A 12,997-nucleotide genomic window follows, 5' to 3' on the forward strand; every position below is an offset into this window, starting at 1 on the left:
AAATGGATATACAAAAACTTGATAGTAAACTACTTACCTTAAAAACAAAGGCGCTCTCAAGGTTATGGAAGCGGACGACCGATCTAGTGCTATGCATTATTGGATTTGGATGCAATATTGCAGTATTATTCCAATATGGTATTTTCTTTTCTTTAGTTAAACTGTACACATCTTTTCGTATTAACAACGCCATTTTGTAAAATTCTTCTATGTTTAGCAAATGTAATATAAATTGGGTATAATATTTCATCTAGTACACAGGATTCAGCATACATCCAACACCGTCACGGTCTCATGAGTTTGTGACGCAAGACGACGCATTTCCAAACAGAACATGCGTCGAACTCTCTAGTACCACGAATCGTCTGCAAAAATTAAATACGTTGAATTGCGTTTTGTCTGTTACATCATTTTTGTTACGACTACTGTTCAGCCAGTGGCATCATATTCCCTATACTGTTATAAATTGCCCAGACTGGTAAATTGGGAAGAATTGTTACCCAAGAACGTTTTACGTTAAATTACATCTATTTTTCTCCACTGTAGGAATTTGGCGTACAAAAGCTTGCTTGTTGACAAGTTCACGAAATACTGAAAATGTTGTCGGCCTACGTTCTCTGTAGTGGTTTGACGAACTTTGTTGGGAAAACCTCCCTGAAGCAAGCAACTGTGCTTTTCTCAAAGCCAAATATCTACAGCTTGACGTCAAGACAATTGACTAATCAGACTTGTGTTAGTTTAACATGCAGATCTACTAGATCCCTCTCCCTGAAAGGAATTGCTATGGCTCCAGCTGGGGAAGGAGGTAAGTGTTTGTTATTTTACTGATTTTCAGTTTTTGTCAACAATTGAAACAAATTTCCAACAAAATTGCAGCATTTAGTCTTGGGTAAGATAGTTTTAGGAGCATCTGGTCTTGGCCATGGTGTTGTGCATGTGTGTTGCCCTAAGTTCTTCCCAGTGGACTACCATATGGTATGGTAAGTTTGAATTCTCTTTCGCATGAAGATTTTCTATCATAACACATTCTTTTGTTTAACCAAGTGTAAATACATCAGATGGTGGGCATAAGTGATATCAAAGTGGAGGAAGTCAGCAGCACCAATATCTGCAATCAGACAAGTAAACTCAACCGGTCATCAGAAGCTATGAAATCCATGAAAGAGAATGGTTACGACTCAAGTGGAGATGGTCCTGCACATATAAAAAAGCGTGGTGCTACGATACACGAGTTGGAAGACCATCAGCAGCCTGCTGAAGAGTCTTTGAATCAAGATAATCAAACGACGAGTCATGTTGAACGACTGATGTTGGAAGACAACAGCAGTACGCGTAGCAATCCCCCCGATCTTTACGAGATGACAATCCATCATCAGCCCGTACAGCATCGTACTCCGCGTCAGCATCAGTTGCACGCAAAGCCTCTTCATCATGTGGTACCGATTGCTCTACATAAAAAGCACGAACAGAGTAAAGAAACAGCGAAGTAGTGGGGGAAAAACATCGAAGAAAGAATTAACGGGATACTCAAAAGGTTGGATCAACTGATCGGCGACCATGAAACGAATGGTACGTAATTTTGTTTAAAACACTTTTTACAATGCACTCTAAGTAATGCATTCTTGTAAGTACGGACTTGAATGGCCTAAGGCAGTAAAGAATGCTAAAGTATTCCACGTTTATTTAACTTGGAATGCTTTATTTATTGTCAAAAAGCATACTCTCGTACGATTAACAACATTTCCGTAGAATAAGCCGTGGTCTGAAACGAGTAAGTCCCAGTCATAAACCGTATTCAATGGCTTGGCAATCATCATTTGATACCTTTGCGTGAGTTATTTGATGGGATTGGCCTGTAACCTATCGGTAAATTATGTAGGGTTTCCTCGCTGCGTTACAAAGACCTGGGAACATAACACGTGTATCCCTTACAATAGCCATTTATCAGTGCTTTTGAAGCTTTTCCTTTTTTTTATAGCAGGGCTTCCACAGAAACAAACAAACGACCGGTACCCAGTAAAAACGCGTGATTCCCAAAAGAGAACAAACTGCCTCTTTTCAGGGGGAAGTTTGGTCTTTCCTGCTAAATTATATTAGCCATTTAGTGTAACGCAACAAAGACTCGTAACGTATCTTACATTCTTATACGTCGCCTCGCATAACGAATAATCAATAGAATGAGAACAGTGGAGAATAGGGACATGGATAGAACCAACTGATACCGAGAACTTTTATAACCAAAAAAGCCTAGACTGTGGCTTGTTTAAATTGATTTTACATAGTGCTTTTAATCCTAAAACAATACTTGCTTGTGGTACACCGTTCTTCGTGTATTTTGACATGTCGTGCCAGATTGTTATGTTTAGAGTTTGTGAATTCTAGTCGTTTGTGTAACCATTTACAATGGTATTACACTCAAAACATAATAAGAGAGTAAAGATGCATCGATGTTATTGCAGTTGCTAACACAAAATTCATTTAAACATTCTACTTTCAATGTCTTTCCTAATAGATGGTGGTAAGAAGAACGCACTGGTTGCACCGCAAATAAGAGCCGGCCAAATCAATCAACACCGTGATATGACTAGCGAACGACTTCAGCATAATAAAGAAAAAGAACGAATGACAAAGCGAAGTGAAGAGCTAGAGAAGGTAGTTGAAAGGTTAACACATGAAAATCGGCAATGGAAAACTCGTCTTGAGGATTTGGTGGCGGAAAACCGGCATTTGCAGTTAGTCAAATATCCAGCAGACGAGCTGAAATCTCGTTCATCTGTTCTCATGACGGACATTAAAGCACGCCCTTCGGTTGTATTGGCCGATCCAACCGTTAAACGAAACGATATTGCCGAGGTAAGAGTTAAAAAGCTAATAAATCGCCAAGAGCGAATAGAATGATGGCTGCACGATAAGTTATAACCATTATAATTTCGACAGATTCAACTGAGGTCGGGCACCAAAGCATACCACTTTTTATTCCGTATTCTGCCGACCAAGTTCGTTAAATCTGAGTTCCACTTTGCTGCCATTGCTGGAACAAGCGCCACCGACTTGTGGTGATTGGGATGGATGCCAGCGCCAAACATCCAAAATGGATAACGGCATGGTTTGTCATAGTGCTAATAAATATTTTGCTGCATAATTTAGCAAAGGAAACACAAAACAAGTTGCTTTATTGTATGCAAATGAAACAAACATTACAGGTATACCGGAAGATTGATCAACGCGGACGGGAGCTTGAGCGACTGTTGGATCAATACGACATGCATCTGGCCAGTCCACCACTTTACAAGCTCAAATACATTCCGGAGAACTACACGTTCATCGATGTTACACTGGGTGGGGAAAACATTCAGTTTCACGACTGGAAATTTTGGGAAGATTCTCTTTCCGATCACCCATACATTTTCTTTCAGGTATGGAAGCTTCTAGTTCCCTTTTCCAATTGGGTTACCGTAGAAGAATAGTTTACAATCGTTATTACCCTATCTGCAGGTGGAATGAAGTATTCAATTTCGCACACGTCTCACAGCGGCACGAACGGCAATCCTAGAAATACGAGCGGGCAATATGAGCGTATAGCAAACGGATAAAGTTATCTTCAACACCTGTGCTTAACTTAGTCAACCATAGTCTTCAATGTAAGTCATTCTTCATCTCTATTCCTGCATCGTATAATACCGTAAATTATCAGTAACATGCAACTCATTTTTCAGCTGTCTGGTTAGTATTGAAATTTGCGTATGTATCAGTATGTGATGGTTCATTTTAGATTACTCTGACAAGCTTAAACAAATTTCTTCTATACTAATTGTTTTGTTTGATACAATTCTCTATGTTTTAATTAAAGTTGACGTTACCTTTCATTCTTGTTCTTAGTGCGGTAGTAATTGGAAAACACTGAACGTCATAGTAATTTTTAAAAATTTATTGAACACGAAACAAAGAATTTTGGGAAAACTGGGGCCGAAAAGAACAATTTCGGGGAAGAGACAAATGCGTAGAGATATTTTACAATATGTACACGGTAAAAGCAAACATTATTGAAAATATCAAACAGAATTTTGAACTTTAGATGCGAAAAGAACAATTTTGTGGAGAGAAACTTATAAGTACAGAAAGATATTTACAAGACGTACAAGGTAAGAACCCAACATGACTGATAATATCATCCTGTGAATTTTGAACTGTGTCGCGTCGAAAACAATAATTTTGCGGATATACATAGGTAAAGAAAGATATTAACGTTATGTACAAAATGAGACCATATTTGTTTGCCTCCCTCTATAGTAACGCACCTTCAGGATTGATTGACTCATTTAAGGAGGAAACCCCCGTAAAGGTAGCCGATCAACTGGCGTGGTGGACGTTCTGCGTACTCTGCCATCCCCACAGGAAAATCAAGTGGGGTTCTTCTTCCGGCGGCTGCAAACATGCGTGAGACGCGACATGCACTTTTAACGAGTGTAAGTGCAGTATCGACATTTCATCACACGAATGCAAACTTGTGCCATGAAGAAGACGATGGAAACAAAGCCGAGAAAAGTCCCAACACACGACAGCGGACAACTCCGTTCACGGGTTCGTCTATCAATCTCTTTGGTTTGTTACTAGGAGTCAGCATCAAGATGAAGGATAGGCTTTTCAGACTTTCTGCTCCTTGAATAGGCGCAGGCAGTTGCCTAAATTTCCGCGCAACACGCACTTCTTGCTCGATTCGTCTTCAACGATATCCACAAAGTAGCGGGTCCACAATTGCTTCTTTCGCTGGGGTGTAAGCCGTCCTAAGGACGCAAAAGGAATCTCGACGTGGGATGGTAGAGATTCTACGATTTGCTTGGCCACGGTGCGGCGCCCTTCGTTGTTTCCTTGTGTAATCGTGACTCGAATTTGACCGTGAGGTCCTCTTGGAGGCGTAACCATGATCTTTACGCCATGCGACTTCTGGAATGCCTTGATGTGTTTTCCTTCCTTGCCGATAATCTGGCCGTAGTATTGCGAAGCAATGTTCACTAGCTGATAGCTTCCAGATAGTTCGTGCTCAACGACTGCGTTGATGACCTTAAAGGCACAAGACGTCACGTTAGATGGTGCCTCCTGTTTGGCTGGTGGTGATGCCACAGGTTTCAACTCCTCAACGAGTTGTTGCTTTGGGCTGATGGTATCCTGAAGTTCTCCAGACGAATCCAGGACGATAGTATATCCTTGGATATCTTGATTCCTAAAGCGGATATCCATACATGGAAACACGGGAACTTCTGGCACCTTCTCACGGCGTGGAGCAGCCTCTTGCACGAGTGGAGGAGAAGCGACGTCCTGCGCGTCATCTTGGGAAGATGGCTTCGCAGATTCGTCAACAACCTCAGTTTGTTCATCACGAGCGTGCAATTCGGGCAAAGCTTCGTTCTCCTCGAGAGCAGCAACAGGTTCCTCCGATTCCGGAGTCACGAGAGTCGATCTGCTCTGTTCTTGGACCATCGTTTCCAATTCGGCAAGCTTGTTGCTCTGGTGAAGGTTTACTGATTCTAGTTCCGCAATTCTTGCTGCGCTGGAAACCAGTTCAGCACGAATTTGCAATAGCTCCTTCTCGCTGGAATCAGCTGCCGTTTGCAGGTCTTGCACGTTGGTCAGTGCGGCTTGCAACTTGGATTGGACATCGCCGACTTCTTTGGCCAGAGTGGCATTCTCCAAAAGAGCTTGGTCTCGTTCAGCTCTAACGTTGATCAGATCATTCGAAACCGAATCGTTTTGGCAGCGGAGACGAGCATTATCCAACTCCAATGCCACGTTTTGTTTGGAAAAATCATCATGCATTGCAATCATCGCTTCACGATTGGCGGCTCGAAGATCATCAAGATCAGTTTCGAAAAGTCGTGCTTTAGTGTCGATTTCCACCTGAAGGTATGAGCTCTTCGCTTGCAGATGCTCGCGTCGGGATGTCTCTTCCAAAAGTTGTTCGGATAATTTTTGCGTCTGCAAAGCGAATTCGTCTCTTTCCTTTTCCAGTCTCAACATTTCCTCCTTGAGCAGGGCAACCTCATTTTCACGGTCTTCAGTTGGGACGTTTCCCGAAGACGAAGATTCTTCACCGATGTCGACGGACAAAACATGGGCATTGACAGAACTTCTCCCGTTCAAACTGTCAACGTCAGCAGAAGAAATAACTTCGCGTTTTCGGGCCGTATACCAATGGGAAACCGTTAAGGCAGACACTCCCGCAGCAATTCCGAAGATTACTCGATTCATTTTTGCTTTGAAGAATCACTTGGGATGGATCACTAAAGCCTGGAATGAGCACTGATAACTAAACCTTGATACTAGTACTGAGCACTAATACTTGGAAAGCAGGAGATTGAGTTTAATTCAAATAAAAAGCTTTCTTATGTATGGTAGGTCCAAATGACGGGGGCAGACCAAAGCTTCTGGCCTCGCATTTTCGGTGTTTCTGATGGGGAATTTTTTTTTTTTTTAACGGCTCATTTGGGTTATTTTTCAAATTAATGTAATGGAAAAAACATTGTTCAATCATTAAAATGGATATACAAAAACTTGATAGTAAACTACTTACCTTAAAAACAAAGGCGCTCTCAAGGTTATGGAAGCGGACGACCGATCTAGTGCTATGCATTATTGGATGCAATATTGCAGTATTATTCCAATATGGTATTTTCTTTTCTTTAGTTAAACTGTACACATCTTTTCGTATTAACAACGCCATTTTGTAAAATTCTTCTATGTTTAGCAAATGTAATATAAATTGGGTATAATATTTCATCTAGTACACAGGATTCAGCATACATCCAACACCGTCACGGTCTCATGAGTTTGTGACGCAAGACGACGCATTTCCAAACAGAACATGCGTCGAACTCTCTAGTACCACGAATCGTCTGCAAAAATTAAATACGTTGAATTGCGTTTTGTCTGTTACATCATTTTTGTTACGACTACTGTTCAGCCAGTGGCATCATATTCCCTATACTGTTATAAATTGCCCAGACTGGTAAATTGGGAAGAATTGTTACCCAAGAACGTTTTACGTTAAATTACATCTATTTTTCTCCACTGTAGGAATTTGGCGTACAAAAGCTTGCTTGTTGACAAGTTCACGAAATACTGAAAATGTTGTCGGCCTACGTTCTCTGTAGTGGTTTGACGAACTTTGTTGGGAAAACCTCCCTGAAGCAAGCAACTGTGCTTTTCTCAAAGCCAAATATCTACAGCTTGACGTCAAGACAATTGACTAATCAGACTTGTGTTAGTTTAACATGCAGATCTACTAGATCCCTCTCCCTGAAAGGAATTGCTATGGCTCCAGCTGGGGAAGGAGGTAAGTGTTTGTTATTTTACTGATTTTCAGTTTTTGTCAACAATTGAAACAAATTTCCAACAAAATTGCAGCATTTAGTCTTGGGTAAGATAGTTTTAGGAGCATCTGGTCTTGGCCATGGTGTTGTGCATGTGTGTTGCCCTAAGTTCTTCCCAGTGGACTACCATATGGTATGGTAAGTTTGAATTCTCTTTCGCATGAAGATTTTCTATCATAACACATTCTTTTGTTTAACCAAGTGTAAATACATCAGATGGTGGGCATAAGTGATATCAAAGTGGAGGAAGTCAGCAGCACCAATATCTGCAATCAGACAAGTAAACTCAACCGGTCATCAGAAGCTATGAAATCCATGAAAGAGAATGGTTACGACTCAAGTGGAGATGGTCCTGCACATATAAAAAAGCGTGGTGCTACGATACACGAGTTGGAAGACCATCAGCAGCCTGCTGAAGAGTCTTTGAATCAAGATAATCAAACGACGAGTCATGTTGAACGACTGATGTTGGAAGACAACAGCAGTACGCGTAGCAATCCCCGATCTTTACGAGATGACAATCCATCATCAGCCCGTACAGCATCGTACTCCGCGTCAGCATCAGTTGCACGCAAAGCCTCTTCATCATGTGGTACCGATTGCTCTACATAAAAAGCACGAACAGAGTAAAGAAACAGCGAAGTAGTGGGGGAAAAACATCGAAGAAAGAATTAACGGGATACTCAAAAGGTTGGATCAACTGATCGGCGACCATGAAACGAATGGTACGTAATTTTGTTTAAAACACTTTTTACAATGCACTCTAAGTAATGCATTCTTGTAAGTACGGACTTGAATGGCCTAAGGCAGTAAAGAATGCTAAAGTATTCCACGTTTATTTAACTTGGAATGCTTTATTTATTGTCAAAAAGCATACTCTCGTACGATTAACAACATTTCCGTAGAATAAGCCGTGGTCTGAAACGAGTAAGTCCCAGTCATAAACCGTATTCAATGGCTTGGCAATCATCATTTGATACCTTTGCGTGAGTTATTTGATGGGATTGGCCTGTAACCTATCGGTAAATTATGTAGGGTTTCCTCGCTGCGTTACAAAGACCTGGGAACATAACACGTGTATCCCTTACAATAGCCATTTATCAGTGCTTTTGAAGCTTTTCCTTTTTTTTATAGCAGGGCTTCCACAGAAACAAACAAACGACCGGTACCCAGTAAAAACGCGTGATTCCCAAAAGAGAACAAACTGCCTCTTTTCAGGGGGAAGTTTGGTCTTTCCTGCTAAATTATATTAGCCATTTAGTGTAACGCAACAAAGACTCGTAACGTATCTTACATTCTTATACGTCGCCTCGCATAACGAATAATCAATAGAATGAGAACAGTGGAGAATAGGGACATGGATAGAACCAACTGATACCGAGAACTTTTATAACCAAAAAAGCCTAGACTGTGGCTTGTTTAAATTGATTTTACATAGTGCTTTTAATCCTAAAACAATACTTGCTTGTGGTACACCGTTCTTCGTGTATTTTGACATGTCGTGCCAGATTGTTATGTTTAGAGTTTGTGAATTCTAGTCGTTTGTGTAACCATTTACAATGGTATTACACTCAAAACATAATAAGAGAGTAAAGATGCATCGATGTTATTGCAGTTGCTAACACAAAATTCATTTAAACATTCTACTTTCAATGTCTTTCCTAATAGATGGTGGTAAGAAGAACGCACTGGTTGCACCGCAAATAAGAGCCGGCCAAATCAATCAACACCGTGATATGACTAGCGAACGACTTCAGCATAATAAAGAAAAAGAACGAATGACAAAGCGAAGTGAAGAGCTAGAGAAGGTAGTTGAAAGGTTAACACATGAAAATCGGCAATGGAAAACTCGTCTTGAGGATTTGGTGGCGGAAAACCGGCATTTGCAGTTAGTCAAATATCCAGCAGACGAGCTGAAATCTCGTTCATCTGTTCTCATGACGGACATTAAAGCACGCCCTTCGGTTGTATTGGCCGATCCAACCGTTAAACGAAACGATATTGCCGAGGTAAGAGTTATAAAAGCTAATAAATCGCCAAGAGCGAATAGAATGATGGCTGCACGATAAGTTATAACCATTATAATTTCGACAGATTCAACTGAGGTCGGGCACCAAAGCATACCACTTTTTATTCCGTATTCTGCCGACCAAGTTCGTTAAATCTGAGTTCCACTTTGCTGCCATTGCTGGAACAAGCGCCACCGACTTGTGGTGATTGGGATGGATGCCAGCGCCAAACATCCAAAATGGATAACGGCATGGTTTGTCATAGTGCTAATAAATATTTTGCTGCATAATTTAGCAAAGGAAACACAAAACAAGTTGCTTTATTGTATGCAAATGAAACAAACATTACAGGTCTATCGGAAGATTGATCAACGCGGACGGGAGCTTGAGCGACTGTTGGATCAATACGACATGCATCTGGCCAGTCCACCACTTTACAAGCTCAAATACATTCCGGAGAATTACACGTTCATCGATGTTACATTTGGTGGTGAAAATATTCAATTTCACGATTGGAAATTCTGGGAAGATTCTCTGTCCGATCATCCCTACGTTTTCTTTCAGGTATGGAAGCTTCTAGTTCCCTTTTCCAATTGGGTTACCGTAGAAGAATAGTTTACAATCGTTATTACCCTATCTGCAGGTGGAATGAAGTATTCAATTTCGCACACGTCTCACAGCGGCACGAACGGCAATCCTAGAAATACGAGCGGGCAATATGAGCGTATAGCAAACGGATAAAGTTATCTTCAACACCTGTGCTTAACTTAGTCAACCATAGTCTTCAATGTAAGTCATTCTTCATCTCTATTCCTGCATCGTATAATACCGTAAATTATCAGTAACATGCAACTCATTTTTCAGCTGTCTGGTTAGTATTGAAATTTGCGTATGTATCAGTATGTGATGGTTCATTTTAGATTACTCTGACAAGCTTAAACAAATTTCTTCTATACTAATTGTTTTGTTTGATACAATTCTCTATGTTTTAATTAAAGTTGACGTTACCTTTCATTCTTGTTCTTAGTGCGGTAGTAATTGGAAAACACTGAACGTCATAGTAATTTTTAAAAATTTATTGAACACGAAACAAAGAATTTTGGGAAAACTGGGGCCGAAAAGAACAATTTCGGGGAAGAGACAAATGCGTAGAGATATTTTACAATATGTACACGGTAAAAGCAAACATTATTGAAAATATCAAACAGAATTTTGAACTTTAGATGCGAAAAGAACAATTTTGTGGAGAGAAACTTATAAGTACAGAAAGATATTTACAAGACGTACAAGGTAAGAACCCAACATGACTGATAATATCATCCTGTGAATTTTGAACTGTGTCGCGTCGAAAACAATAATTTTGCGGATATACATAGGTAAAGAAAGATATTAACGTTATGTACAAAATGAGACCATATTTGTTTGCCTCCCTCTATAGTAACGCACCTTCAGGATTGATGACTCATTTAAGGAGGAAACCCCCGTAAAGGTAGCCGATCAACTGGCGTGGTGGACGTTCTGCGTACTCTGCCATCCCCACAGGAAAATCAAGTGGGGTTCTTCTTCCGGCGGCTGCAAACATGCGTGAGACGCGACATGCACTTTTAACGAGTGTAAGTGCAGTATCGACATTTCATCACACGAATGCAAACTTGTGCCATGAAGAAGACGATGGAAACAAAGCCGAGAAAAGTCCCAACACACGACAGCGGACAACTCCGTTCACGGGTTCGTCTATCAATCTCTTTGGTTTGTTACTAGGAGTCAGCATCAAGATGAAGGATAGGCTTTTCAGACTTTCTGCTCCTTGAATAGGCGCAGGCAGTTGCCTAAATTTCCGCGCAACACGCACTTCTTGCTCGATTCGTCTTCAACGATATCCACAAAGTAGCGGGTCCACAATTGCTTCTTTCGCTGGGGTGTAAGCCGTCCTAAGGACGCAAAAGGAATCTCGACGTGGGATGGTAGAGATTCTACGATTTGCTTGGCCACGGTGCGGCGCCCTTCGTTGTTTCCTTGTGTAATCGTGACTCGAATTTGACCGTGAGGTCCTCTTGGAGGCGTAACCATGATCTTTACGCCATGCGACTTCTGGAATGCCTTGATGTGTTTTCCTTCCTTGCCGATAATCTGGCCGTAGTATTGCGAAGCAATGTTCACTAGCTGATAGCTTCCAGATAGTTCGTGCTCAACGACTGCGTTGATGACCTTAAAGGCACAAGACGTCACGTTAGATGGTGCCTCCTGTTTGGCTGGTGGTGATGCCACAGGTTTCAACTCCTCAACGAGTTGTTGCTTTGGGCTGATGGTATCCTGAAGTTCTCCAGACGAATCCAGGACGATAGTATATCCTTGGATATCTTGATTCCTAAAGCGGATATCCATACATGGAAACACGGGAACTTCTGGCACCTTCTCACGGCGTGGAGCAGCCTCTTGCACGAGTGGAGGAGAAGCGACGTCCTGCGCGTCATCTTGGGAAGATGGCTTCGCAGATTCGTCAACAACCTCAGTTTGTTCATCACGAGCGTGCAATTCGGGCAAAGCTTCGTTCTCCTCGAGAGCAGCAACAGGTTCCTCCGATTCCGGAGTCACGAGAGTCGATCTGCTCTGTTCTTGGACCATCGTTTCCAATTCGGCAAGCTTGTTGCTCTGGTGAAGGTTTACTGATTCTAGTTCCGCAATTCTTGCTGCGCTGGAAACCAGTTCAGCACGAATTTGCAATAGCTCCTTCTCGCTGGAATCAGCTGCCGTTTGCAGGTCTTGCACGTTGGTCAGTGCGGCTTGCAACTTGGATTGGACATCGCCGACTTCTTTGGCCAGAGTGGCATTCTCCAAAAGAGCTTGGTCTCGTTCAGCTCTAACGTTGATCAGATCATTCGAAACCGAATCGTTTTGGCAGCGGAGACGAGCATTATCCAACTCCAATGCCACGTTTTGTTTGGAAAAATCATCATGCATTGCAATCATCGCTTCACGATTGGCGGCTCGAAGATCATCAAGATCAGTTTCGAAAAGTCGTGCTTTAGTGTCGATTTCCACCTGAAGGTATGAGCTCTTCGCTTGCAGATGCTCGCGTCGGGATGTCTCTTCCAAAAGTTGTTCGGATAATTTTTGCGTCTGCAAAGCGAATTCGTCTCTTTCCTTTTCCAGTCTCAACATTTCCTCCTTGAGCAGGGCAACCTCATTTTCACGGTCTTCAGTTGGGACGTTTCCCGAAGACGAAGATTCTTCACCGATGTCGACGGACAAAACATGGGCATTGACAGAACTTCTCCCGTTCAAACTGTCAACGTCAGCAGAAGAAATAACTTCGCGTTTTCGGGCCGTATACCAATGGGAAACCGTTAAGGCAGACACTCCCGCAGCAATTCCGAAGATTACTCGATTCATTTTTGCTTTGAAGAATCACTTGGGATGGATCACTAAAGCCTGGAATGAGCACTGATAACTAAACCTTGATACTAGTACTGAGCACTAATACTTGGAAAGCAGGAGATTGAGTTTAATTCAAATAAAAAGCTTTCTTATGTATGGTAGGTCCAAATGACGGGGGCAGACCAAAGCTTCTGGCCTCGCATTTTCGGTGTTTCTGATGGGGAATTTTTTTTTTTAACGGCT

General features: G+C 41.7%; 2 pseudogenes; both read left to right on the forward strand.

The window, feature by feature from the left end:
* The first annotated feature begins 273 nt into the window (after window positions 1-273).
* On the forward strand, window positions 274-3,188 carry LOC130703840 (uncharacterized; annotated as a pseudogene).
* A 3,616-nt stretch (window positions 3,189-6,804) lies between these two features.
* Window positions 6,805-10,390, forward strand: LOC130704135 (uncharacterized; annotated as a pseudogene).
* The last annotated feature ends 2,607 nt before the right edge of the window (window positions 10,391-12,997 follow it).

The sequence above is a fragment of the Daphnia carinata genome, chromosome 8, assembly GCF_022539665.2.
Source record: "Daphnia carinata strain CSIRO-1 chromosome 8, CSIRO_AGI_Dcar_HiC_V3, whole genome shotgun sequence".
Lineage (NCBI taxonomy): Eukaryota > Metazoa > Arthropoda > Branchiopoda > Diplostraca > Daphniidae > Daphnia > Daphnia carinata.